The sequence below is a fragment of the Perca flavescens genome, chromosome 6 (assembly GCF_004354835.1).
Source record: "Perca flavescens isolate YP-PL-M2 chromosome 6, PFLA_1.0, whole genome shotgun sequence".
Classification (NCBI taxonomy): domain Eukaryota; kingdom Metazoa; phylum Chordata; class Actinopteri; order Perciformes; family Percidae; genus Perca; species Perca flavescens.
In genome coordinates this window covers 38,488,893-38,512,892 of record NC_041336.1, presented here as the reverse complement: position 1 = coordinate 38,512,892, position 24,000 = coordinate 38,488,893, and the positions used below count along the sequence as shown (strand labels likewise).

Sequence of the window (24,000 nt, the reverse complement as noted above, 5' to 3'; positions counted from 1 at the left end):
TCTTGTGTCACTTTTTCAGATTTCTTTCCCTAACCTCAACCAAGTGCTTTGAGCTGACTTAACATAACAAAAACAACATTAATCTTGCTTTAGTTACCAGATGCTTAAGGTCATTTTTTCAGAAACAACTTACATATAGTTACCACAAAGCAACACATCAAAGAGGAAAAACAACCCTCTAAGTTAAAGTATAGTTGTAGTGTATTTATTTGTAAGAAAATTGTAGAAAATTTGGGGTCTAGTGTAATTATTTGCCCTGAGTCACAAATCTGAATTAGTGCTTTAAGCACTGGAGTCACTTACAATATCCTATATCTACACCTTCGCTTGTAGTACATTATCCAATCAATTCTAAATTCACCATTAAACTCCCTACAATAATAGGCTAAAGGGATGGTTACTCCTGCTGACTTGATAATGACATAATGGACCATGGAGGTCTAGGAAATAATATAACTGCACAAGTGTTGCATACAGATCTGTAAGGTCCACATTAAACAGTATGAAAAAAAACTAATGGGAAATCCATGGGAATCATGAAGGGATAAAAAAATACATACAGTAAGAGGCCATGTGAAAGATAATTGAGCATGCAGTAAAAGCCACAGATAGGAGTATTCACACTGTGACTGAGATAAGACGTTGTGACAAAACTGTATTCACCTCCTCTCTTCTCAAACATAGATTTACGTCTGATATCCTTTTTGTCTGCACATCCTGTCTTGTCTTTTGACACGACTTGTATGACTGCACTCAATCGCTGTCTCCCTCCCTGACTATTGTCTGTATGCTATTATTAGTGTCATCTTCCCAGTCTTCCTCCCTTCTCCTCCCCGTCCCCCCAAACCCCTACCCCCATGTCTCCTCTCAACTCACACTCAGATTTGTGGCTCTTAATATTGTATCTGTCTACCAGAAGGACAGGAGCACGGGAAATGACATGTTTCCGCCTGGGGTGAAAAGACAGAGACACACACACACACACACACACACACTCGTACACACGCGCAGATAGAACACACTGAGGCATTGGAGACTGCGTCAAGCTCACAATGTAATTATGGGGAGACAGAGCAGTCAGTTACACACCTGAGTGCAGCTGGAATCAGAGCTAGGGTGTTACTCTGACACTGATGGGGAAAGCCAGGAGTTAAGTCTGTTAAAACACAATGACAGGACAAGCTCGATGTAATACAGGACTCTGCCGTGCCATTCATTCATGTGGAAGCACAAATATATTGTACAAATGTATGTGGACCAAGATGTCTAATAGGAGAGATTACACAACCTTATAACAAGTCTTGTGGCTATTTCAATATCCCATGGACTGACAGTGTCTGTTTGGCTGCTTATAGAGCCAGGGGGAAGTCTGGTACTGAAGCTGTAATGTAAATCTTTTTTTTCTCCCAAATGAATATGCAGTGCAATATGGAGTGTTCTTTTTCATGATACCTATATCAAGAAACATACCTTCAGTTTCACTCAACTTGCACTGAAAACAGCACTGTTGTTTCAGCATTAGCCACAATCATAAGCATACACTACATTGCAGTTAAATGGCAAACTTTGCAATCCTTAAGGACTTAATCAACATTTTTGGAAATGTGTTTCTTTCTGAAAGATGGATGAGAATTTCTACTCTACCATCATGTCTAGGCGTAAAGTAGGGAGGTGATTAGCCTAGCTTTGCTTAAAGACTGAAAGCAGAGGGAAAACCCATAGACAGCAACGTGTCTGAAAGTTGTAAGTCTTCTGGTAGCTGTGCCAAGAGAAATCTCAATCATTCCCAATCTTACAGATACGGAGACTGTAGGTGTATGTAAGGAGATAACATGGGCACAGGCTAATTATTGATCACTAACATGCTAGTTAACATTAGTAATTAAACCTAAACATCTCATGTAAGTCCAAACTGCCTGCGAGCTTCTCCTGTACTATACGGTAATTCCTCTACTATGCGACAGTAAGTCACTTGGTTATGACACAATCGTTAGCCTATTTTTACAAAATCGTCTGCTACGGAGCCATAACGTGAGGTACAAGGTAATGGAGCCTTTTATACATTGTCGTGTTTCTTTGGAACTAAACAACGGACAAATAGAGTCTTTAAACGCTTCAGATGTAAAGTTATTCGCAGTCAAGTGACGTAAAAAAAAAATGGCGGTCAGCGGAATGCTAACAGGAGGTGATGGCCAGTTAAAAAACAAAATGGCGCCATGATGGCTCGAGTTCTGAAGCGAAGCTTACCCCCTTGGGAAAACCAGGCACCCAGGAAGTGCTCCGGGCTTGAACATAGTGGCCAAACTGTGGAATTGGAACTCCAAGCCCGTCATATGATGTCCCCTGGCCCATAAAGACTTTTTTCTAAAGGCTATGATGGCGTAAAAGACCTCTGTAAATCAGTGGATAATTTTTTTGGAGCATCACAACCCCAGCAAAATGACTCACTTCACTATCAGAATTTGATCCATTTGGTCTGATAACATTTGGAAAAGTCTGGAAGAGCCACAAAATCAAATCATTTAACCCCCATTCAAGTTAGCAGAGCGCTTAACCGGAAGTAGCCAGCTCGGCCAGCGGAAGTCTGTAGTACACCTGCTCTATAGGCAGCACATGGCTCCACGGTGGCTTCATGCGCCACAGAGCAACTCTCATAGGAATGAATGGGGCTCCGCCTCGAACACTGTTTCCAGTTCTTATTATACGTTAATGGTTCCCCCATTGACAAATAAATGCCTTTCATCCTATCTATTTTGGCACGTATTTCAGCAACATGGACAGAGGGTGTACGTCCACATTTAACACATGCACACACAGCAAGGCAAACAAGAACATGCACATGGACACACACACGCAATAGAGTGTGGATCGGGCCACATTTTTCTGTCCAAGCCCGGACCGCGTCGGACAGAACAGTAACCGAGCCCAACCCGAGCCCGACACAGTTAAAATCATACTAATGACACATGTACGTTTGTTTGTTTGGAAAGCCCACTTTTATTAAGCAGCTGTAGGAAGGCATTCGGAAATGTCAACAGATGAGATCATCAGTACATGCACATGTTTCGTTGTCAAAGCTACATAAACAAATTTGCGCACACAGGAAGACCGGTGTTAAGGTAATATTTTAAATTAATTTTAATCACAAAAACGAACCTTTGCATCAAGTGAAACAGGCCCATTTGCTACCTACATAATAAGCTCTTTTAAATTTAAAATGTTCAACGCCTTATCGTGCTGATATGACCGAGCCCGACACAAACCCCAACATCATTTCTAAATATCTGGCCCAACCTGGCCCGGCCCGTCAGGTACCGTCGGGTCCCGTCAGGCTCAGGTAGGGTATCCATCCACTAACACGCACACTCACACGCACACGCACACACGGTGTATGTCAGGGTATATGAGCAGGGTCTCGCACGTTAAGTTCGCACAGGGCCTCATACCCCCCCTGAGACGACTCTGCACCTACCAACACCTCACCAACTGCATCTTGTTTGTTCAATCTGTACACAACAATATGTGTTTTTAGGGGGAGTTACATGTTGCAACGATTTCTCGGCAAACCAAAGCCAGATGCAGTGACTTTCTGGAGTCCTTTTGTCATGGTAAGGTTGCCAGGCACCCAGTGCTCTATCTGGAGATGCCGCACCGAAGCACTTAAACAAAATGTCCTTTTTAGATTCCTGTTTGTGTATGAATAAAACTAATGAGATTAAACGCGGTAGTTGGTGAGACTGTTTCAGAGCTGTTAGAAAGAATATTTACAAAGCGGCTAGCTGTTTCCCTCTGCTTCTGGTCTGTAAGTTTAGGAAGTCTAATCAACTCCTGGCTCCATCACTGTACTCATGCTGCATTCATGCAATGTTGGCAGAACGGGAAAACAATTTAAACCACCTTCAAGTTACTCTGACTTCAGTGTTAAAATGGTAGTAAATTAGCTACTCTTGCAGTGTTTCACAATCAAGTGAAACCAGATACAAACTGCCATCAGCGATGATGGCTTGCAGTCATTTTGCAAATATAGTAGTTTGTTGCAACAAATTCTTAATATCTCAAAACTCCTAGTATTACAATTAGGATGCTGACGTGAAAGTTTTTTCCAAACCCGGTTGCTCGTAATTATGGTCTACACAATATAATGTGAACGCTGCATTTACACACGGACATGAGAATGGTGTCAATCTTCTCTTCTCTCAAGTAAGAGGTCAGGCAGTATGTATTTTTTTTTTACATACAATACAGATATACAATCACGTGAAACGAAAACCAGCAACATATGTACCTCAATTAAGGCCTAAATACCTTGGATGCATTTGGTCAGGCCCTACTAGAGGTGTATGCTTTATGAACACATGGAGATATACCTCTGGTAAATTCTGGCCAAATATATAGCAGAATTATGAAAGATCAAAAGCCGAGCAGACTCCTGTTACTAAAGCCATCCTGTCAGATAAAAGTTCAATGCTAGTGATGAAAAAGAGTTCCAATGTTTTGGACTCCAACTGATGTCTTTTCATTTCCTGACAGTACCACTGACTGTTCTCTGCAGCTGCTTTACAAGATTACCTTGTGACCTGACAAAATCCTTAACAGAGAATCGCTCAGTAAACGGACGGAGGTTGTACAGCTAGTAGTTCAGTGTATCAAAGCTTCAGGCTTTAGCACTACCACTGAGTGTTGGACTACAGTGCTGTGTCAGGTCTTACAGTCTGGTGCTGAATATCCCTGATAAGATGGTAATTAATGTCTGTTTCCCACATTCCCCAAACTGCCTTTATTTAAACCCTACTAATAAACATTTCTCTTATCTTTTATGTACAAAGCCAGTTTGATACCACATTATTTAGATTTCTTTTTTCAACTAAAAAAGATTAATCGTCATCAAATGTAGTTTGTAATTTAAGAAGAATGTGAAGTAGCAAATCAAAGAAAAAGATTTAAGCAAAGGGTTAAATCTTACAAAATACCAAACGACCATGCTCAGAGGTTTACAAGTATCATTTGACTTGTAAACCAAAGCACTGCCTACCCTCTAACCATATTACCATGCATAAAGAAGCATACGCTTTGAAGAGAGCATGATGTTCTGTATGTATCAGCAGTTTCTCTTTCGAAGAAATATAGGCGTGTAGCTTATTAAGGCCACGGTCTGCCATGTTCACGCTGAACCATATCAACCTCTACATAACACAACATGGCTCCAGACTAAAGGAAGGTAGAGCCAGTGCAGTACAGTATTCTGATTAATTTCCTCCTCTGTAATGCACACCGTTCACTTCAGTCTCTCTTTCTTCTGTTTACTGTAGGTTTAGTATTCTCACTTAACCAAACGGAAGAGAACATTTGAATTATCCTTCTCTGTAGCATCCCTGATTTGAGAGAGTGTGTGTGTGTGTGTGTGTGTGTGTGTGTGTGTGTGTGTGTGTGTGTGTGTGTTCTACCACAAGGGACGAAAGGGCCAGTTTGATAAATGGCTTAAATAATGATGAGTCCCAGGAGCTCTTAACTACAGTGTAGGACTTCTGTGATGGAGATCTAGATAGATACACACACATACGCATGCACACACACAAACACACGCACACATGCACATGCATGCACATGCGCGCAAACACACACACACACACACACACACACACAAACACACACACACACACACACACTGCAGTGAATACCATAAGCTCACAATCTAATCTTAAAATCAGACATTTGTGGAGCTCTATGTACAACTGACATCAAAGAAATGCATACAATACTGCAACAAACAGTTCTGTTAGACGGCTTGTCTGGTGTGTTTCTTTGCTCAGCAACACAAAGCTTAATGCAGGAACATGCACCATTCAGTCAGGCATCATTACCACCTTGTTATGTAATAACAACCTTCTTGACTGTACTATTGCTGGTAGTATTGCTGCTGTTGATTCTTCTTCAAATGTAGACCACCCTCACTGTAAACTGTGTTAGGAGTGGGCCAATACTGCTTTTTTTTGTCTTGATACTCATTGCCAATGATTTCCCGAATCTATTTGATTCTGATTCATAAGGCCCTAATTCGATGACATTTTTGATTCAATAATCAATTAGGTTAGGTACATTTCACTTACGATACCAATGTAGCTTGGATATAAAAGAGATTCTCAGAGAACTTATGCTTTAAATTGTATAAGAAAGAAACAACCCACAAATATATTTTTATAATGCACCGGGTTAATGTTTACATTAAGAACTGACCCCCAAACAGTGTGTGGTGGGTTATACATCCATGGTGAAAAGGCATATATTAAAAGATTAATTTCTGGATTTTATTAATTGATATCTGATCACTCAAATGATTGATTTTAATTGGAGAGTTAATTATTTTAACCCATTTGACTCATTCCGATACCTAAATGCAGAGGCCTCTTGTTTCATGGCAGACCTTATTAAAGAGATTTGCTGCGTCGGTCGTCATTGTGCCAGCCATCTATGCGACTGATATCATGAACCTAATCACAATTTAACAGAACTTTATCTGTACATATTACAGTTCACCACCGAGCGCAATCAGCCTCCAAACAAACAAGTATTTACCGACAGCTCGCTCGCTCCATCAGCTTCAAATAAGGAAATGTGTCCACTATCTTAGCATCTCATTTCATTCAGTGGCTTATTCACCGAATGCCAATTATGTGTGCAGGAAAATATCAAGTCTAACTTTGCTATTGATTATGCCAAATATATTTCATGCGAGCAGCAGGAGATGTATTTATTATTCAGCAGGACTGAATGACAAACAAAAGCAGCATCAACATGAACTGGAAAAAAAGAAAAAGGAAAATCAATAATCACCAGCGGCAGTTTACTTAATTTAGAATTAAAAGCCCTGTATTTTTTATTATATATATATATATATATATATATATATATCCATGTCGGGGATATAGAAGATGGTTTAGTGAATTTATGGTTATCTTAGTAAACTCTCACTCTGTTGAATGAAATTCTAAAATCAATATATTAGTAGAGATGTAACAATTCCAAATGTTGCCGTACAGTTAATGGTCTCAAAAATGATTGCAATTAACAATATAATGGTCTCTTTCAGTCAAATTTAAAAATATTTATTTATGTATTACTTGTTTAAACAAATTAAAGTTTTGAATGAATCCCTGGATACATCTTTTGGTTATATATCGCTGTCATGTGACCCAGATAATGTAATAACACAAGAACACAGCCTATGACTTTAACCATGCCTCTTTATTAACATAAAACATTTTTTCTAACTATATAACAACTAACAATTGAAATAATAATAAAAACATATAGGCCGACCAATAATCACTTATGTAATTACAATTTGGCATAACTAAACAAAATCAACAATTACCAGTTATACACTTTAGGACCTTAACTAATGTTAGCAATAATTGCGGTTAAACAAAATAACTGTGATTATGTAAAAAAATTGACAATTAAACAATGATGTAATAATAATTACAGGCCTATGTATAATATTGTACATTTTCCCCCACTACCACCAGTGTACACTAACAACAACTTATTAGGGATGTTAACCGATGACCGTTTGACCGGTGGTTGACCGTTTCAACGTTAACCGGTCAAAATTATTGTTAGTCGGTTAAAAAAATAAAAAGTCATCTCTAAATTAGGCAATTATAGATATTGGAATAAACGCTACTACAGTTAGCCATCTCATTCCAATATTTTTTTTTCTGTGAAGTGAAATAATCCCTCACGCAAAATTTTTCATACGGCATAAAAATAAAAATTGTTTGGTTCCGGTTTGTTGTCTGTTGAGGTCATGGGTCGATAGGGAATTTATTTTATTTTTTATTTGTATTTTTTTCCCAGTGGCAACATGGGATAAGTAGGATTTTTTTTTTTTGCCTTTACAGTAGCGATGGATACTCAATATTTTCATAACATAGCCTACCTGTTACTACATGTATAGTTGTCGCTTAATAAATTGAAAACATGTAATTCACATGCATATTAAGTAGCCACGTGTATTTGTTTTGGTCTCATAATACAGCCACAGGTTTACCACTCCAGCGGAGAGGATGGTTCGTTTAGACAGCAGCTACGTTTACAAGAGTTTGTCCAAAAATCAAGAGTCGTTGCAAACTAAGAAACAGACTACAAACTGACATCTTTCATTTTAGCTTGTTTGTAAAGTCGCTATTTGCAGAGCGGTGAACAAGAGTGGCCAGCGCATGAAGAGCAGACTGAAATATCGGTTTCTACATGTTTAAATTTGCCTGTAGAACAGGTAGGTGGGTTTTGATAAATATTGACTCTTTAATCATGGAGGGTTTATTGTAGGCTTCTTACAGTTAACGAGTGGACCGTTAGTTCATCTGCACCAGCGCAAGTAAATAATGTATAAGCTGTAGCTATCGTTTCCAGCCAGTTACCGGTACATGTGCTGCGTGAAGTAACGCACACACCTCGGCTCTGCTGTGCGTGTGTGTGTGTGCGCGCACATCGCTGTTCAGAATCCCGTCTATCTTCCATAATGCAACGCTTGTATCCAAATGAATTGTGTTGTGAAGTTGTCATTAGCTTCACTGCTGTTAGCCACCTCCACTGAGCCCCAGGGACTTGCTGTAACGTTAGAGCACTCTAAAGGGGGTTTACCTTTCATTTGATCGGGTTTGCTTGCTACGTTGCCATCCTCTTGAACACAACATATAGTTCATGAGTGGTTTCATCTGCCCTGTTTAACGTGTTGAAGCTCCCCGGCGGCGCAGTAGCGCTGTAGCTGGCCGCCGTGGCCGGTGAGGGCTGGTTGAAGGCGCCGTCCTCACGCTGCTGCTGCCCTAAAACTGGATACGGCAAAGTTAAGTGGCGCTGCGGCGACATCGGGTCCTCTTCCAGCAGTGCTGGAGGAAAACGGGCATCTTGCATCGCAAGAGTGCTGTACAAAAATGTAATTATAGTTCGCCTTAAACTTTTTATTTGTCCATCCATCCATCCATCCATCTTCGTCCGCTTATCCGGTGTCGGGTCGCGGGGGGAGCAGCTCCAGCAGGGGACCCCAAACTTCCCTTTCCCGAGCAACATTAACCAGCTCCGACTGGGGGATCCCGAGGCGTTCCCAGGCCAGGTTGGAGATATAATCCCTCCACCTAGTCCTGGGTCTTCCCCGAGGCCTCTTCCCAGCTGGACGTGCCTGGAACACCTCCCTAGGGAGGCGCCCAGGGGGCATCCTTACCAGATGCCCGAACCACCTCAACTGGCTCCTTTCGACGCAAAGGAGCAGCGGCTCTACTCCGAGCTCCTCACGGATGACTGAGCTTCTCACCCTATCTCTAAGGGAGACGCCAGCCACCCTCCTGAGGAAACCCATTTCGCCGCTTGTACCCTGGATCTCGTTCTTTCGGTCATGACCCAGCCTTCATGACCATAGGTGAGGGTAGGAACGAAAACTGACCGGTAGATCGAGAGCTTTGCCTTCTGGCTCAGCTCTCTTTTCGTCACAACGGTGCGATAGATTGAATGCAATACCGCACCCGCTGCGCCCGATTCTCCGACCAATCTCCCGCTCCATTGTCCCCTCACTCGCGAACAAAACCCCAAGGTACTTGAACTCCTTCACTTGGGGTAAGGACTCATTCCCTACCTGGAGAAGGCATTCCATCGGTTTCCTGCTGAGAACCATGGCCTCCGATTTAGAGGTGCTGATCCTCATCCCAACCGCTTCACACTCGGTTGCGAACCGATCCAGTGAGTGCTGAAGGTCGCAGGCCGATGATGCCATCAGGACCACATCATCTGCAAAGAGCAGCGATGAGATCCCCAGCCCACCAAACTGCAACCCCTCCCCACCCCGACTACGCCTCGATATCCTGTCCATAAATATTACAAACAGGATTGGTGACAAAGCGCAGCCCTGGCGGAGGCCAACCCTCACCTGAAACGAGTCCGACTTACTACCGAGAACCCGGACACAGCTCTCACTTTGGTCATACAGAGATTGGATGGCCCTGAGTAGAGACCCCCTCACCCCATACTCCCGCAGCACCTCCCACAGTATCTCCCGGGGGACCCGGTCATACGCCTTCTCCAAATCCACAAAACACATGTAGACCGGTTGGGCATACTCCCAGGCTCCCTCCAGGATCCTGCGAGAGTGAAGAGCTGGTCCGTTGTTCCACGACCAGGACGGAATCCGCATTGTTCCTCCTCAACCCGAGGTTCGACTATCGGCCGAACCCTCCTTTCCAGCACCTTGGAGTAGACTTTACCAGGGAGGCTGAGAAGTGTGATACCCCTATAATTGGCACACACCCTCTGGTCCCCCTTTTTTAAAAAGAGGAACCACCACCCCAGTCTGCCACTCCTTTGGCACCGTCCCAGACTTCCACGCAATGTTGAAGAGGCGTGTCAACCAGGACAGCCCCTCCACACCCAGAGCCTTGAGCATTTCTGGACGGATCTCATCAATCCCCGGGGCTTTGCCACTGTGTAGTTGTTTGACTACATCAGTGACTTCCGCCTGGGAAATCGACGACAATCCCCCGTTATCCTCCAGCTCTGCCTCTAACATAGAGGGCGTACTTTTTATTTGTGTATTTATTTAATTAGTATCATTTCTTCCCCAAGCTCATAAAATAAATGTGGGTCGCACATTAATTGACAGGGTCGGTTGGAAACCGGAACCAAACCATTAATTTAGTTAGGCCTAATCGCCTGTTTTAGCATTCTGAAGGTGCCTGTTTTATTCATTGGTTGTATCCTGTTGCAGTTTATTAGGCAATATTCCGCATAAGATGGGCTTATATTTGGAAACACATTAGGCCTACATCTGCATTTCAGTGGTAACAGATAAGGTGATGATGATCATCATCTTTCTTTATTATTGTTAGCACTACACTCAAACTAAAGCGGCGTCTCTTCGGAGCTGTCATTTTCTCAAATGAGCCGCGGCAATGTTTCTAATGAGCTTCTAACGCTAGACAAACGACTTTATTTTAAACGCGATCACCTGGCTTTTACCCAAACTATTTCGAAACTAAGGAGCCATTTGTCCTCCGATTACATACAAGCTCCTCTGCGCCGCATTTGCGGGACTTGTTTCGCGCTGTAGGGGATTTAAAAAACGTGACGTGAGTGGAAGGGCGGTGCCGGGGCTGTGTGTGTGTGTGTGTGTGTGTGTGTGTGTGTGTGTGTGTGTGTGTGTGTGTGTGTGTGTGTGTGTGTGTGTTATGCGACGCGACAGAGTTGAGAAATTGCAGGCGCGCTCGAAATGGCTGTTATTTCAAATAGTGTAGCATATTTTAAACTAAACGGTTAACCGGTCCCTACAACTTATTAACACTATTTTTGGAATTTCTGGTCACTAAACCTTATATAGCCATGAAATTATATCTAACTTTTGAGTTAAAAAAGCAGAAAGTATGAATTATTTTGACTAATATTTAAGATCAGAGGATGTTGATGGATAATCACAGACTATTAACGTTTAGTCAGAATAATGCTATAAAATTGAATAAAACACCCAATTGTAGGGGGTAATGGTCGTAAATCGGAGATCACTAAACCTGGTCTGATGGAGAGAGACGGCATTCATCCCACCTGGGACGGAGCCGCTCTGATATCAAAAAATCTGACCGAGTTTATTAGACATAAACCATGACAACCCAAGTTTGATATTAGTAATCAGGGGTGCAGTACTACGCGCCCCCCGGTGCTTCCGTTGGAGCAGTCACCACTCATAGTCTAATAAGCACGGTGTCTGTTCCCCGACTCAGATCGGTTAAATCAAAGGTAAACAACAGATGCGCTATACTTAACAACCTAATTGGAATTAAAACGACTGCAACGATAGAACAAAATAGGAAAATTAGATGTGGACTATTAAATATTAGATCTCTGTCTTCTAAAGCATTATTGGTTAACGAGTTGATATCAGATAACAACATTGATTTATTTTGTCTTACTGAAACCTGTCTGGGCCATGAAGAATATGTTAGTCTAAATGAAGCCACTCCTCCCAGTCATATTAATACTCAAATTCCTAGAGGCTCAGGCCGAGGAGGGGGAGTTGCAGCCATCTTTGATGCAAGCCTGTTAATTACTCCTAAACCTAAATTAAATTATAACTCCTTTGAAAGTCTTGTTCTTAATCTTCAACATCCAAAATGGAAAACATTACAGCCAATTATATTCGTTGTTATTTACAGGGCTCCAGGTCCGTATTCAGAATTTTTATCTGAATTCTCAGAGTTTTTATCATGTTTAGTCCTTAAATCAGACAAAGTACTTATTGTAGGTGATTTTAATATCCATGTGGACGTTGACAATGATAGCCTTAGTACTGCTTTCAACTCAATACTGGATTCAATCGGTTTCAGTCAGAGTGTGCACAAGGCGACGCACTGTTTTGTGCTGGTATATGGTATTGAAATTGAGGATTTAATAATATTTCCGCAGAATTCGGTATTGTCAGATCACTCTTTAATCACTTTCGAATTCTTACTACCTGACTATATTAAATTAGATAAAAGCTTCTACACCAGATGCCTATCTGACAGTGCTATAGCTAAATTTAAAGAAGATATTCAAACAGCATTCGACTCTATGTCATGCCTTAAAGGAGAATTCCGGCCAATTTTTACGTTAATCTTGATCGCTATAGCTACGCGAGTACTTTCGATAGAAAAAACCCCGACCCGAATCAGTGCAGGTAACACTGAGAAGCTGCAGCTACGTACTACAAGCGTCCCCTGAGCTAAAACGGCAGTGCTCGGGGCAAGTTTTAGAGTGCCTTTGTGCCTCTTAACAGACACAAAATGCAATTAATATGTCTGTGCCACAAGAACAGGGCCCTTACGTGTCAACAAGATGCGTTTTCAACTCAGGCATTGTTTAAATTCACCTACCCTGGTCCCTGTCTCGATCCTGCCAGTAGCTAGCTTGCCCTGCTAGCTGATAGCCGTTAGCTGCTAGCTGCCGTTTGGTGAGTGTATTCCGACAAGCTTCTGTGATAATCATCCCAAAAACAATCCACGGAGCGGTGGTGGTGTGGCTATGTCCTCCAGAGGACAGGTCATGTCATGTCTTGAAGTGTATTCCCCCTAAAAAAAAAAACAATAGTGCGGTAGTAGCTGTTAGCTGCTAGCTGCCCTCGGTGAGTGTGTACAGCCAGATAGCTGTTAGCCGTTAGCTGCTAGCTGCCGTCCGGAGAGTGTATTCAGCCAGGCATCTGTGCTAATCATCCCAATAAAAATCCACGGAGCGCCCGGTGGGTTGGTGGATATCCTGCATAGGACAGATCATGCCTTTGCAGCGACAGGTTTAGATTATTTCCCCTCAAAATAGGTAATTGAGCACTGTAGTGGTTATGACCATATCAGTGACTATCCTATGTAACTACATGGAAACAGGATAAACGATGTCTGTGGCTTGCACAGTAATAGCGTTACTGAAGCCTAGCTGTTGCATCGCGCGGTCTCCTGGGAATTCAGTTGTAGCAGAAAAAGGTAAACAGTCATTTGCAGATTGGAGCGTAGTGTGTGTGAAGAGTGAAAAGCGGAGTTGTTTATAACGGAAGAAGCTTGGAGTATGAAGAATATAGCAGATATGCAACACACGGAAGAGCCTTTTGCGTTTGATGGTCATCCTTATTTATTCAAACCAGAGTATACAGACGAAGAACTAGCCTCAAGAGTTGGAAAGAACGAGACTGACAGACAGAGGGGAAACAGGCAGATGAACTTGCTGCTCCAAGCATAAGCTAAAGGTAGCCTTCAGTAACTGGGGGACATAGCCACACCACCGGGCGCTCCGTGGATTTTTATTGGGATGATTATCACAGATGCCTGGCTGAATACACTCACTGGACGGCAGCTAGCAGCTAACGGCTAACAGCTATCTGGCTGTACACACTCACCGGAGGGCAGCTAGCAGCTAACAGCTACTACCGCACTATTGTTTTTTTTTAGGGGGGAATACACTTCAAGACATGACATGACCTGTCCTCTGGAGGACATAGCCACACCACCACCGCTCCGTGGATTGTTTTTGGGATGATTATCACAGAAGCCTGTCGGAATACACTCACTAAACGGCAGCTAGCAGCTAACGGCTATCAGCTAGCAGGGCAAGCTAGCTACTGGCAGGATCGAGACAGGGACCAGGGTAGGTGAATTTAAACAATGTCTGAGTTGAAAATGCATCTTGTTGACACGTAAGGGCCCTGTTCTTGTGGCACAGACATATTAATTGCATTTTGTGTCTGTTAAGAGGCACAAAGGCACTCTAAAACTTGCCCCGAGCACTGCCGTTTTAGCTCAGGGGACGCTTGTAGTACGTAGCTGCAGCTTCTCAGTGTTACCTGCACTGATTCGGGTCGGGGTTTTTTCTATCGAAAGTACTCGCGTAGCTATAGCGATCAAGATTAACGTAAAAATTGGCCGGAATTCTCCTTTAACATAACAGAGGACCTCTATGCTAACCTCAGTCCCTCTCAAATTGATACATTTGTTGACGGTGCTACGACTTGCCTACGGACGACCTTAGACTCCGTTGCTCCCCTGAAAAAGAAGATGATGAAGCAAAGGAAATTAGCACCTTGGTATAACTCCCAAACTTGCAAAATAAAACAAATCTCGCGAAACTTCGAATGTAAGTGGCGTTCCACCAAAGTGGAGGAATCCCGTTTGGATTGGCAAGAAAGTCTCAAAACCTATAGGAAGGCCCTAAGAAAGGCCAGATCAGACTATTACTCATCACTAATAGAAGAAAACAAGAACAACCCAAGGTTTCTTTTCAGCACTGTAGCCAGGCTGACAGATAGCCACAGCTCTACTGAGCCATCTATTCCTCTAGCTCTGAGTAGTGATGACTTCATGAGCTTCTTTAATGATAAAATTACAACAATTAGAGATAAAATTCATCAACTTTTGCCCTCAACTTCTGATGGTTCACCTTTCAACGCAGGACCGCTAGAAAGAACAACTAGTCCCGACATATACTTAGACTGCTTTTATCCTATAGACCTTCAACAATTAATGTTAAAGATATCCTCAGCTAAGCCATCTACCTGTCTCTTAGACCCCATCCCAACGAGATTACTCAAAGAAGCGTTACCCGTGGTAAACACTTCATTACTGGATATGATCAATATGTCCTTATTAACAGGTTATGTACCGCAGTCATTTAAAGTAGCTGTGATAAAACCTCTTCTGAAAAAACCCACCCTCGATCCTGATGTGTCTTAGCAAACTATAGACCTATATCTAACCTTCCCTTTCTCCAAGATCCTTGAGAAGGTGGTTGCTAATCAGTTATGTGATTTTCTACATAGCAATAGTTTATTTGATGACTTTCAATCAGGATTTAGAAAGCATCATAGCACAGAGACGGCACTGGTGAAAATTACTAACGACCTTTTAACTGCTGCAGACAAAGGACTTGTCTCCATACTTGTTTTACTAGATCTTAGTGCTGCATTTGACACTATTGACCATTCTATCCTGTTACAGAGATTGGAACACTTGGTTGGCATTAAAGGAGTTGCTCTGGGCTGGTTTAAGTCCTATTTCTCTGATCGATCTCAATTTGTAAATGTTAATGATAAATCCTCCAAGTACGCTAAAGTTATCCATGGGGTTCCTCAAGGCTCAGTGCTTGGACCAATTCTATTCTCCTTATATATGCTTCCTCTAGGCAATATTATTAGGAAACACTCAATTAACTTTCACTGTTATGCGGATGACACCCAATTATACTTGTCAATCAAACCAGACGAAACCAGTCAGCTAGCTAAATTTCAAGCGTGCATTAAAGATATAAAATCCTGGATGACCTATAATTTTCTGATGTTAAACCCTAACAAAACTGAAGTTATTGTGCTGGGACCTAAACACCTCAGAACTTCATTATCTAAAGATATAGCTACTCTGGATGGTGTTGTCCTGGCCTCCAGCACTACTGTCAGAAATTTAGGAGTTATTTTTGATCAGGATATATCCTTTAATGCCAATCTAAAACAAACCTCAAGAACAGCCTTTTTTTCATCTTCGTAACATTGCTAAAATTAGGAATATCCTGTCTCAAAACGACGCTGAAAAACTAGTCCATGCATTTGTTACTTCTAGGCTGGACTATTGTAATTCCCTACTGTCAGGTTGCTCAAATAAGTCCCTTAAGACTCTCCAGCTGATCCAGAATGCTGCAGCGCGTGTTCTCACAAGAACTAAGAAAAGAGATCATATTTCTCCTGTATTAGCTTCTCTGCACTGGCTTCCTGTTGAATCCAGGATTGAGTTTAAAATCCTTCTATTGACCTACAAAGCTCTAAATGGTCTAGCACCATCATATCTAGAAGAGCTCCTAATACCCTATTGTCCCACTAGAGCACTGCGCTCCCAGAATGCAGAGTTACTGGTGGTACCTAGAGTCTCTAAAAGTAGAATGGGAGCCAGAGCCTTCAGTTATCAGGCTCCTCTCCTATGGAACCAGCTCCCGATCTGGGTTCGGGGGGCAGAAACTGTAATCGCTTTCAAGAATGAACTTAAAACTCTTCTATTTGATAAAGCTTATAGTTAGGGAGAGAGAAGTTGCAGTGTTCACCTAACTGGCCCACCTGCTTCTCTTCATAATTGTTAGATTAATAATACATAACAAAGTAGAGGGAGACAGGCCAGCCAAGCCCGATCCGGCAGGGGGACAGTTCTAAGCCCGAAAAAGCTACCTCTCCTTATGACCTGTCTCTCTTAGTTACGCTGCTATAGTTACGCTGTTATAGTTCTAGACTGCTGGGGGACTTACTTCCTCTGACACACTGAGCTGCTCTCTCCTCTCCCTTTCTATTTTATATTTTCTATTTTCTATTTACTATTTACTTTTACTATTTGTGTGTATCCAGTCCCAGAAATGCTTCTTACTAATCCTAGCTTCTGGGGAGTTTACTCCCCGGAGTCCTTATGTTTTTTTCCCCCAGCGTATTTCCTTGGAGAACGTTGGCACCAAGATCCTGGTTCCAGCTGTCGCCGTGGTCCTGCTGCACTCCCTGCTGAGCTCAGCAGTGCCCTGCAATGTCATGCTGCTTCCTGCTGAACCCTGCTGCTTCCTGCTGAATCCTGCAGCTCCCCGCTACATCCAGTCACTGTTCCACTATTAATGTGACTATTATCGCCACTGTTCATCACACCCCCAACCGGCCCGTCAGACACCGCCTACCAAGAGCCTGGGTCTGTCCGAGGTTTCTTCCCAAGAGGGAGTTTTTCCTCGCCACTGTCGCATTGCTTGCTCTTGAGGGAATTACTGTAATTGTTGGAATTGTTGGGGCTTTGTAAATTATAGAGTGTGGTCTAGACCTACTCTATCTGTAAAGTGTCTCGAGATAACTCTTGTTATGATTTGATACTATAAATAAAATTGAATTGAAAAATTGAATTGAATTGAATAGTAGTGAACTGATCCTTAATGTGACTTGTGAAGAGCGTTTCATGGAACCATCCGTTTGGTTGAAAGAAATCCAAATATACTATCATACCATATGTTCTGTTGTGACGAGCCAACAGTTCTAGTCCTGTCGTCCTGTGTAGAGAGTCTCCAGATAACGGTCACTAATGCTGCTCTAGTCAAAAAGCTGAATGCTGCAGGCGGAATGTGCGTGCCAGCGCAACTGGAGAACACACACTGCCACTGGTCAACATGCTACCATCAGTTTACCGCCATGAAAGCAGAAGAGCTTCGGTTGATACTGGGAACTGATCTGCCCTTTTTGTGTTTAAAGGGTCCTCCTGCACGCACTTGCTAGCAGCCAAGGAGGACACAGAGGATTAAAAAAACATGGACTCTTCAGAAGAGGTCATTATCTTCACTTGAGCTTCTTCGAGGGAAAGTTGCCAGACGCCACAATCTTCTGAAGATAGCCATACTGAGAGATCCAGAGAGAGTTGTGTGGAGCTGATAGTCTTCATTAGCTTTGTAGCAACTCATTTGGCAATGGATTGAATGTAACCGACGTTCATTAATATCAAAAAGTTACTCATCAAAGCTTTAAATCTGCACTTCTCACTGAATGGAACCCTGTAAATGAGGATGCTGTCCAGATGTTCATACACCAACATGACTTTTTTTTTTTTTTTTTTTTTTAGCTTACTTTAACTTAAATTATATTGTATAAAATTGAATTGAAATTTTCTGAAGACGGTAAAAAGTCAAACAATATTAATGTCCAGTTGTCACATTTGGTCTGTTGACTACCGTCGGTACTGATTCAGACATTGATCCATCAGTGGATCGGAGCAGCACTAAAACTTGTGGCTTCTGTTGCAAAGAAGATGTTGTGAACCACGCCTTTGCCTCCTGGGCTCAGTCTTTGTTCATTTGGTTCTTCTTTTTCTTAACCCTTGTGTTGTCTTCTGGTCAAATTTGACTGGTTTTCCAAATTTCTGTATCAGAAATATGAGTTTCTTTTGACTACCGTCGGTACTGATTCAGACATTGATCCATCAGTGGATCGGAGCAGCACTAAAACTTGTGGCTTCTGTTGCAAAGAAGATGTTGTGAACCACGCCTCTGCCTCCTGGGCTCAGTCTTTGTTCATTTGGTTCTTCTTTTTCTTAACCCTTGTGTTGTCTTCTGGTCAAATTTGACTGGTTTTCCAAATTTCTGTATCAGAAATATGAGTTTCTTTTGAACTAGACCTAATTTTGATTTTTTTATCTTTCAAAACAGAATCACGACTGAATGTTGAGCAATCGGTGATTATACTTAATATTAAACTAATAATAGTCTAAATAATTCATAATTTGGGCTTTTTTAACTCAAGAATTAGGTATGATTTCCTATAAATGAGGTTTATTGACCATGAATTCCAAAAATAATAAAAAACTGGTAATATGTTGGTGTTGGTGGTGTTTATACATGGTAGTGAAAAGAAGCGTTAAATGTCAAAAAATGCGCCAAAGTGAAAAAAAATGCCGATAAAAAAAGTGTTGATTTTCTGTTTTCACCCGGGAAGACGACAAGTACATGGTCAAATGGAAAACAACACAAGAGTTAACTGAAAAGGACTTGTTGCGGCTGTAAGCAGTCCAACAAAGTGCTGCCGCGAGGGACTAACAACTGAGAGATGCATAAACACACTGGGACGCACTCAAGATTGTATTGCAATGATTTATTCTTCCACACGTAAAATTCAACTAGCACTGCAGTTACCAAATTTAAAGTTACTTTGTGAGTCGAAATAAGTGTGTTAGTGCAACGGTCAACATAAAGTGTTTGTCCCAGGCTCACCCCCTCTCTGTCAAAACCCCAAAAACTCAGGTGAACAGGTGAAGCAAACAAATATGTTATCACTTCCAATCAAACTGCGATGAAAACGCCCACCACCTACAATATAAGTGCACAATATAATAATCAATACATAATATAACTGAGACCATAAACAATATACAATATGTGGCTCCTACAGTACTTGAGTGATATACAAGAATTAGGCTTGCAATCTCAGCTGACACTGACAAAGTCTGAAATTCTACAGTCATAAAGCAATCAAGCAGGTATTTCGCAAAATGTATCATAGCAGCAGCGCAAATGTTTGTGTAGAAGCAGCTAATCTTGAATGTGGTAATGATTTTCCATCATATGATGTTACAGTACACGCAGCACCTTTAAATGACCACATATGTCTGGTGTCTGTGAGCATACACAGTCAGGTTCAATATTGTGCCAACACATCAGAGAAAGAGAAGGAGAAACAGTAGCAGACATAATGACCCAGTGAGAGAAGCAGCAGAGTGGGGAGGGCCGCAGCACCCGGCGCAGTGTACAGCACCCTGCATGAATATCAAAAAGCTCCCTCCCTTTCACCTTGAGATTAATATTTAAAAGCTGGCTACAGTCTACACACACACACACACACACACACACACACACTATGTGCTGTGTGCCCCGCGGCTAGTGGTGCACTGAAGTCTACCTCATTAACTGACTGTTCAGTTGTGTATCTATAAATACTGTATAAAGGAAAATCTGATTATATAGTGTATATGTTATAACAGATATGGATGAATGACATGATGCTGATGTATTTCTAACCTTACATATCTAAACCGTTCTGTGTTTGTGCATGTCTTTGTCTATCAGTGTTATGAATTATCTATCTGAAGCACATTAGTGTGTGTGTGTGTGTGTGTGTGTGTGTGTGTGTGTGTGTGTGTGTGTGTGTGTGTGTGTGTGTGTATGTACGTTCATTTTTATACCCTACCTACATCAATGAAACAGACCACTGACTGGAAGATAAAAAAAAAAAAAGAAAACAAATCTAAACCAATCTGTGAACCCTTAGAAAATTGTTGCCAATAATATAAATAGACATACCGGTAAACATGCAGAAACACTTGGTCTTTTCACCTATCCAACCTCTACTTTAAGCTTTATTATTTGACTGCCAATTGTGCATTTAAAAAAAAAAATCAACAATAATTTTTTTTGACTGGATGTCATAGATGCATGAATCATGTGAAACAGCACATAAAAGGAACAAGTATATTAAAAAAGGTATAAAATGCTACTTTTTCCCACAGAGTTAAGTCATTTTTATCTTCCTTTAATCGGATTTAGCTCTGGTGTCCTTTTGTTTAATTATTTTCCTTTTTCCTTCTCTGGTAGAAAAATGCATACTTTTTGTGTCTGCTGCTGTTAGGATGTAAAACGTGTGTGTTATTTCACAGCTTTTCTTATCCCAGTGGGTTTAAATTGAGTTTGACAAACTATAGAATCTGTCACACATCTTCGGTCCTCAATGCCTTGGTAAAAGTGGGTTTATTAAAAAGTAAGATTTAATCACTTTCAAATGTGTTACACTATTCATCTAACTTAAAAAAATAAATATGTCAGGACAAACTTAAAAACATATTTGGCTTAGCCCTTGGCTCTGAAATCACTGAAATATGTGTAACAAGCAGATCCTGAATCGGTACAATGTCTGACGGGCGTCGGACTCTTTGACTGCTTTATATCTATTCAATTATATTACTTTTCTTAACCACCAAAACAAAAACAGTGCAGTGTCCTTATCTAATGAAAGTAGTAGAAAGTTATCTCTGGAAATGTAAAAATTTAGCAAACAACTCCCATTGTGCTGCCTGTATTTGTTTGCACTTTGAGATGTCAGTGAGAGACTGCAGCTTAAAGCAGATTCATTTTAATCAAATCAGTGTTTCTGTTTTCAGGGTAAAATGTGATCAAATTTGTGTTTTGGACTAAAGAAAATATAACTTGTACTGTTTCTGTCATAGATCTTCTGAGGCTTTTTAAGCTTTTACCTTTTCTAAATGCAACTTGCACTTGATGGAGTATCTCTACCTTAGACTACAGCTTAATCTATCACTGCAGCAGTTCTGTATTCACTTTTGAACCCCGGGGAAAGCAACAAAAAAGCTACCTTCTAGGGCTGTTGGAACGAATATAATTTGAATAGTAAAAAAATCAATACTATTCGAATGCTGAAATTACTATTCAAATGTGATTTTTTTTTATAAATAGGTTGGCTCACGTTAGCTAATATCCCTCTTCTCATGTCTGATGAACAATAAGTTACAGGAGTGAGAAACACAAGGCATTGTGAGCTAACGTTATACGTACCGAGTAACGTTAGTACAGGGGGGAGTGACAGGCTGTGGCTGGAAATCAGAAGAAGGATGGGAAATAGTTTTAACATGACTTTAAAGTCGACATCCACCAAGCCAAAAATGCTTAGGTTATCATTAGTTAGCTCGTTCTGGTTTCCTAACTGTCGCGAGCTATAGGAGCTTAGCTGGGAGCTTCATGGAGACAGCTAAAGTTAATGTTAGCTGCCCTACAGCTGTCAGAGTTAGCTTCGACTAACTCTGACGATATATTACCTTCTAACAGCTGTATTCTCAGTAACGTGACAATCTGCAAGAAACATGTTGCTTATAAATCACTAAAATAGTTACAGCACCGTTTGGTTTTATATTAATGCCGTTAGCATCGTAGCTAACACTATTGTTAGTGTTACTCAGTTTATGACAAATCCTTTCGGCTGTGCTTTCTAACATGATGTCACTGTGCTAACCGAGCACTGTTAGCCTTTACAAGAGAGCCGCTTCACTAGCTACACTTGTTAGATCATGTTTCATTCCAGAGTTCTCTGTTGAGTTGTGTTTGTCGCTGTGTGCTCGTGGTGGAAAATAATGTAAACAGAGGGTGGCGTGCCAGAAATGCAATGCGCCGTGACGTAGGTCCCCTTCAAGGCCAGGCTGATGTTGGAAGTCTCTCTAGTGGACAGAACGTGTAACAACAACCACATGCTTAAAGTGGCATTGACAATGCATAAGCATGAGTAGTGTAGTACATATTTATAACAGGCTGCATTTGAGCATTTAATATTGAATTATTCAAATATTTAAAACAATAAAGAATTAATGGTATTATAGAGGAAGACTGACAGCTCTACTACCTTCATATGTGCTAAACACTGACAGCTGTGAGGTCCCTGAAAAGTATTTCCAGTTCTGTGACAGCTCATGTTAAATAGTCAGCTCTTCATCTATTTATTCTATGGTTGCTTTACTAATATTGTTAAACACATGTTGTCATTGTGCACTTGAAGAAAACACATCACAGACTGTTTAGAACAGTTAATGTAAGAATTCCACAAAATGGCTAATGTATTATATAACTGTGGTCATTAATAGAGAACAGCAAAGTTTACTTTTTCTAACTCCCACACTCACTTCACCACTTTTCCAGAAGGGTGTGAGTGCAGCAGACAACTCGCACACAAAAAACACACCCATAATAATCAGAAATCCCCAGCTATGCACATACACATGTACACTGTCCCTGCTTGCAGCTCTTTCTTCCACCCAGTATGTTCTAGCCCACTTCTGTCCACCGCTGTGAGGGATGCAAACAAACACACAAACAAACAGAGTGATGAGCGGACGTGACGTCTGAGGCTTGGCTTTTGTTTCTTGTCTGTTCCTCTATGTTTAGCGCAGTGTGTGAGGCCCGGTGCAACACACTTCTTTATGGAGAGACGATGGGGAGGCAACCTCACTGCCAGAGCAGGTTTATTTTGCCAAGTGTGTGATCAAAGTGCCTGTGTGTGTGTGTGTGTGTGTGTGTGTGTGTGTGTGTGTGTGTGTGTGTGTGTGTGTGTGTGTGTGTGTGCGTGCATGCGTGCATGTGTGCGTGCGTGTAGGAGTGGCTGTTGTAAAAACTATGATTTTGGGGCAGATGGGTCAGTGTTGATAGTATGCTATCATTTTATGAGTACCGGATAAAATATACAAATCAATACTCAAATAAAACTATAGATATTTAAATATTTAAAACTGCACTGAGCATAAAATGATCAACTTTAACAGAATTGTTCCCCAAACGACAATTCCCCTGCATGCATACAATACATTTAGAGCACACGGCCACCAATAATGACAGTATGTTGTTTAAGGAGGCGATACCAAAATGTTGGGCACGTAGTGGAGACAAAAAGTGGGGCCTCATCCGAAAACACCAAGCAAATAATGATTCATAATACCTGATTATTGGCAGGTGCTGACAGGCGATGCATAACAACCGCAGGATTGTAGGGGCTCCCCCTAAATTCAAGGATTATGGTTGAACATGTAGTGCTTTACTTGCTGTTAGGGTTGTGCTTAGTCTTCAACTATTAAATGATCTGCTAGGTATCTTCATCAGAACTCTTTCAGAAACAAATTTATGGATCCTTATTAAAATGTCAATGCTATGTGTATAAGTAAAAAAAGAAATATCAGCCAGTATATTGTTTACAGTATCTTTTAAACTCTCATATGTTGCAATCAGCTTCAAAAATCCAGTATTGGTCAGATCCTAGAAGAACTGAGGAACTGTGTTTCTTATCCATTTACAACAGTGAAAGTTGTATTCTGATGATATTCTAGGGACGTGACACTACAGCGGTGATGACATCATCACTGCATTTCTTATTTATTTATTTAATACATTCTTTTGCTGGTGAAA

General features: G+C 41.3%; 1 protein-coding gene across 1 annotated transcript in view; it reads right to left on the bottom strand.

Moving 5' to 3' along the window:
- LOC114557388 (proprotein convertase subtilisin/kexin type 4) overlaps positions 1 to 24,000 on the bottom strand; it is a 256,104-nt gene that overhangs the window by 143,053 nt on the left and 89,051 nt on the right. The gene's annotated exons all lie outside the window — the stretch shown is intronic.